A 6,000-nucleotide genomic window follows, 5' to 3' on the forward strand; every position below is an offset into this window, starting at 1 on the left:
TCCTGGAAATGAGGGTAAGAGGTAGACCCAGGGGTTAAACTAAATGCATAGGCTGGAGGGCAGCTTAACTTGCTGCAGCCCCCCTTAATAATTAGATGGAGAAATGATAACGAATTAATTCAGCCTGCCAACACAATGGAGCGAGTTTCAGAAACCTCCAGGAACCTGTTTTGCTAAAGAAAGAACTTTACTATAAAACCTCTGACCTAGGGATACAAAACATACAGATAATTTTTTAAATGTTCCATTGAATATGGCAGCATTCCAGAATCAGTACAGGGCCAGTGGAAAGGATAGTTTTTTGCTTTGGGAGAAATTAGTTCTAGTTCTGGCTCTGAAACTGTGTCTACAGCATTGTGCCTCTTTTACTACTACTAAATTTCAAGGAAGGAGGGTTGAGTTGGGCGAAGAAAAAGCAGGGCTACCCCTTTAGACAATGCTCTCCCTTATCAGGGCAGACTGGTCTGGTTTCCTGTCTCCAGCTCTGGCATGGCTGCTTAAGATGAGAAACGGGGTCTAAGAAAGGGACAGGCCAGGCTTGAAAATGAGAATGCTAAACGACCATCCTCCTCTTCCGACTCACTCAAAGAATATCACATATTAGCAAACCAGATAACAATGTTTTTAGACTCTAGGGATTTTTTTGTTTTTTTTAAAGCTAGAGCCAATGATAAATGAAGCACTTCAGAAAAAAACCCCAGTTTTCAGAATAATGTATTTCCTAGTATTTAAAGGATGAGGCCGCTTACATTTTTGTTTTTATTTCACAAAACTGGGTGTAAAAACAGTAAGAATGCTGTCATTTTATAGTAAAAATGTTGACTGGGAATTATTAAGAAGGCAAGCATCAAAAGGGAAGATAGCAATATAATGAGACTGAATTAGGAATTATGGTTTATATAGTCAAGAGATAAAACTATTTTTCTCATTTTTTGGTAATTATAGAAACTATCAGACAGTATAATTTTCCTCAACTATTTAGCTTAGTATTTAAAAGCTTGCAGAATTTTTTTTTCTGCCAGAATATATTAGATCCTAATCATCTCTATTAACCACTTCCCTCTCCCCACAAAAAGGGGAGGGGAGAATTTGGGGAAAGCCAAATACTCTGTTTACCAAGTCTAGTTGGACTGTTAACAACTTTGGAACTAAAACAAAAAAACCTGCATCAATTTGGGTTACTTAAGAATTAAAGGCCTCTTGTCCTACAAGTCAGCTTAATATTTCAAGTTGCTCTTCCCGGAGGAGAAAGGAAAAATCTTGAGATTTTCCAAAACTCTCATCTTTTCTCACGGAAAGTTATCAGTGTAGTCAATTATTTGATTCTAGTACCTTCATAGCAATGCTTTATACTTTCCTTTTATACATAAAGAATGTGGTAGAATGTGACATTTAAAACCAAAGTACTATTATTATGAATTTTTAAGAGTTTAGGCCTGATTGCTGCTTCAGCAACTCTTTGAATTCCATTAGAGACATCGTAGATGATTCCTTTAGATTTTAAAGAAAATCCCCAAATAAGTCTAGAAAGAAACTTGCCATAAGTTTTCTTTTTCAACCATTTCCTTAAAACTTAGTTTCTCAAGAACCAAGAGGAAAACAATTTGTTAAAGTAGGTTTTAACTAGTTAACCCAGAAATTCATTAACTTACAACTGACAGAATATTAAAAAAAAATGGAATTATGAAAAAATTGCCATTGAAAAAAAAGCTAGAGCATTTTCCTTCTGTTTTCAAAAGGTAAGATTAAAATTTTCCAAACTATTACTAAATGAATTTGTTATTGCCAGTTCTCCTTTTCTTTGAGCTTTTTATTCTTAGAACAGTTGGGAAATCAGATCTAGAATACTGTACGGTGAAATCTTTGTCCTGAAAAACAAATAATCCTGGGACCTTCCCATTATGTCTTATGCTTTGCTTCAATTATTTTCCTAAAGATTTGTCCTTCAAAACATAAGCAAGACTTTCAACTCAGCCCAGGTTACCAAGCCTACTTAAATTTTCCATCGGCGGAAGCTGGATGTGTTAAATGTGTTAAATGTGAATAGGGGTGGGCCACATCTTTCAGGTAACGCTAGGTCTCCCAACCCCTAAGGTGTTAATCCTGATCCAAAACTGACAGCTTCAGGGCAAAATGCCTATCTTAAAACAAACACGCTACCCACCTCAACACTAGAATTACAAACAAACAAAAACCTCCCTTGGATTTCTTTGCCAATATGCACTGAAATTTCTCAAAATCACAATCTGGCAATGAGAAATTTAAAAAAGGTAAAAGCATTTATTCACTCATATAAACGCAGTGGAGCAAAGGGTGTACGTAAAAAGGTTAACTGACTTCTCATTATGACATAACGCAGGCATCTTGAGCAACAGCAAGTGTGTAGAGACATGATAACTCCCTGGGTGGGGATACAGAGTTTAGGGGCAGGGACCACGGCCTGGTCTGGGCTACTGATCTACCAGAAAACAGCCTGAAACAGGAAAGAGCACACATATGCCACTTGGAATGTATGACGCAAACCCCAGCCTTGAAACAAAGAACAGGAAACAGCTCTGCTGGCTGTGCTGGAGAGAAAGCACAGAGAAACATTTAGCCGGCCCTCCCTGACCCTATATTCATGAGCAGCTGGAGTTTTTTAAGACAACAACAGGGGGGTGGAGGTGTTTGTTCTATGGGTGTGAATAATAACACCAGCTTTATACAGGGGACCTGCCCTATTTACAAATAGGAACTGCCACATACAGTAAACATCATAAGTGAAATGTGATTTTATCACATTCAAGGAGCGAAGACCTTCCTAATGAACACCAGCCTCCCTCCTGATTCCTTTTGTCCCCTTCTGCCCCATCCCAGTGGCTAGTCCCTAGCTCTGATCAAATTCTAGATTAGGATGATTATCGTTTAGCCTCAGTACATGATGAAGAAAATGAAGATAGAGCACTGCTGCTAAGAATTCAGATTACAATTGAGTTACTCCACACAACTAAAATTGGACCAATTTTTAAGCCTCCTTTAGTCACAGAACTAAATTCCAAGACATAGACTATGGGACATCTAGAGTAACCCAAAATGTTCACTGTCTTTTTCAAATGCAGTTACAGGCATTTTTGCACAGAGCTGCTCATCTGTTCTGTTTTTCATATACACGCATCTACAGAATTTCACCTTTTGAGAATGTGGTTCTGTTCCTGACATTTTACTTAATCCAAAATTGTTATATAATCAGTAGAGTACCAATTTTTACAAGATATTCTAAAACATCTTTTTCCTTTAGGTATTTTTAAGGTAGTAAAGTCCATTCACAGTCCCTTTCCCATTATTTCTTTTTACTTTGTTAGCCAGGACTGTTTAACTCAGGTTTACATTATCACAGATTGAAGAATATACCTACAGGTAAAAAAAAAAAAAAAAAAAGAAAAAAGAAAAAAAGGCATCACTGTGCTCACAACAACAAGACGATTGACTGGGTTTTAATTTAGAAAGTTTGCAGTGAAGAAAACAATAGCTTTCTCCAAAGCTCTGTTGTTGTTTTATATCTGACAAGGTTTTGTGGTCTAAGCAGCTACTTTTCTTTGTTATTCTCACATTGAGATTTTTATACTTGCATTCTCCTTCATGCAAGCCCAATTGTTCTCATTGTATCCTCACTGATTTACCAATAACATATTAGCTTTTTCCTTCTAATAGTTCTGCAGCAAACCCTACTGACTGTAGAAATGAAGAAATAAGTTTCTCCAGGGAGTTTAAATTAATCAAATATCTTCTTTCAGGTTTCTATTAACAGTCTATGGTCAGCTAACATACTTCACGTTTCAAGCCAGAAAAAATCATTTGCAGACTCTTTCTTTAAACAATACTACTAACTTGAAAAATTTCTGAGATGTTAATGCTATCATTTTTTCCTCTAAAAGCAAGTCTTCCCTAGGGTGAGGCAGATTATCATCCAGATGAATTTCTCTCATAAAAATGCCCCTCAAATGCATACATAAAGCACTCAGAAAAGGGCAGCACAAAATTGCTGTGTGGAAAAACCTATAATGAACAACCGGCCTATTCCCCACTTGATTTTGCTTAATAATTACAGATACTAAATCTAAATTTAGTCAGACTTCCACCTCATACTTTCCCCCATATAGCAAACTTTTTTTTGAGAATATCATCAATATATTTAAAGTGTCTTGAGTGATATTAATGGAAAAATAAATTCTGAGTTGGTAAAAAAATTCAGTGGTTCAGGATAAAATGTTTATTTTAGTGAAATACAAGAAGGTGAACAATTTCCAATTTTCGTCTAACTTTACTTACTAAAAAAACAAGTCCCATGCACATACTTCATCGAGTATTGCTGTATACTGCTGTAAAATTTAAAGCAGAGAAGTGTTTCTCCCTGTTATCTGACCCCTAAATGGATATGACAATTGCAGGTCTTATCTGCCACCTCTAAGCAAGCCATTCTGAAATGCTAGGTATATCCCACCGGTCCCGGTCCAGGAATCAGCCCCTCGGTCCCACCAGGCTGGTCTGGAGGCAGCTGCCTAAGGCGCTCTCCGTCTCCAGCCGCGCTGCAATCCCTGCTCCAGGCACTGCGGCAGGTTCCCTCCGTGCCCGCAGGAGGACCCTCCAAACCCGGCCAGCTCTTTCTCCTGCCCTCGAAGAGCCAGACGCCCTGGCAGCTCCTGGGCTCCAGGACTGGGAGTGGGATGCTGCCTCCAATCCCAGTTACCCCAAGTTTCTTCCCGTAGAGCCCAGGAGACTGCTCCAAGTTTGCTCTGCCGGGCGAGCAGCCGCGCGCCCTGTCCCGGGAGGGGGCGGCGGGGGGCGCAGGCGGGGGGCGGGGAGGGGAAGGACGCGGGAGCCCGGTGGCGAGGGGGGTGCGGAGGGGAGGAGCAGGAGCGCGCGGCCTCGGCGCTACCTTTCTGCAAACAGCGCTGCCACACGCGGAGAGCACCGAGATTTCTAGGGCTTTGGAGGGAGTCGCGAGCGGGCGGGCGGAGGCCAGGGACCACACAGGTGAGCCCCGCCCGCGCCCTCGCCGGGGCCGCGGCGGGCACTGCCGGCCTCGCTCCCCGCTCTGGGCCGCTCGGTCCCTCCTCAATCCCACACTCCCGACCGCGCACCCGGGACCGCGCACCCGGGCCCCCTCCCCCTCGGCTGCTCTCCGCCTCCAGCCCGGCCGCGAGGGGCTGCCGCACTTTCCCAAGCCCGCAGGCGCCCCCCCCGCGCGGCACCCCCACCCACTCCCTGCGCCCTCCCCGAGAAAAAAATGAAACCAGACGAGCCGAAAAGGGGGGCAGCAGGAATCCGGGCGAACAAGAGAGGTGAGGGAAAGGGGACTTACTTTGCGAGGCGCGGCGCTGAGCGCGGCTGACGAGAGATAAAGGCCCGGACGCGGCTGCCTTGCGCCCCGCGAGTGCAGCGATGTCAGCGCTCCGGTCCGGGCGGCGGCGGCCGCAGGGTACCGGGGCCGGGACAGGGACAGGCGCGCGTGCGGCGGGCGCGGCGCGGTTCGGCTCGGCGGGCGCTCGCGCTGCGCTCCGACTCGGGCCCCGGCTCCGCGCGGCTCCGCTCCTGGCTCCCCTCTGGCTCCTGGCACCAACTCCGGGCAGTCACATGACGCCGGCGCGGCTCGCTCTGCGAGCCTCCCGGGGCTGGCGGGGTAAGTAGAGGCTGGGACCCGGGGTGGGAGGGTCAGGGAGGGGAGAGGGAGCCGCCGCGGCCGCCCGGGCTGGGCGCGTCCCCACCCACTTGGGTGGAGGCAGCCGCCGGAGGGGTCGGCCGAGTCACTCGCGCAAACACGCACCCCGCCCTGCGCCCTTCCCCCGCCACCCCCGTCTCCCGCGCCGCCTCCGCCCCGCCCCGCCCAGTCACCCGGGGACGGCCTGACAGACACTCATTATTCCCCGGAGCCGGGCGCCGCCCCGCCGGCCCAACCTGTCCCGCGAGGCGCGGCGCGGCCGTGGGGCTGGGCGTGCGCGGTGCGGCCCCCGCCCGCAGCCC

General features: G+C 46.2%; 1 protein-coding gene across 4 annotated transcripts in view; it reads right to left on the reverse strand.

Annotated features, from left to right (window-relative positions):
- KLF3 (Kruppel-like factor 3 (basic)) overlaps positions 1-5,681 on the reverse strand; it is a 34,253-nt gene extending 28,572 nt beyond the window's left edge. For 2 of the 4 annotated variants that reach the window (XM_012644501.1, XM_012644497.1), the window contains exon 1: positions 5,342-5,681. The gene's annotated coding sequence lies outside the window, so the exon portion shown is untranslated. Of the gene's footprint in view, positions 1-4,915; positions 4,934-5,341 lie in introns of those variants that run through there. The other 2 variants (XM_012644496.1, XM_012644499.1) reach the window with 2 other exon arrangements.
- Positions 5,682-6,000: the final 319 nt, after the last annotated feature.

This window comes from Propithecus coquereli, unplaced genomic scaffold (assembly GCF_000956105.1).
Source record: "Propithecus coquereli isolate 6110/MARCELLA unplaced genomic scaffold, Pcoq_1.0 Scaffold213, whole genome shotgun sequence".
In the NCBI taxonomy this organism is placed as follows: domain Eukaryota; kingdom Metazoa; phylum Chordata; class Mammalia; order Primates; family Indriidae; genus Propithecus; species Propithecus coquereli.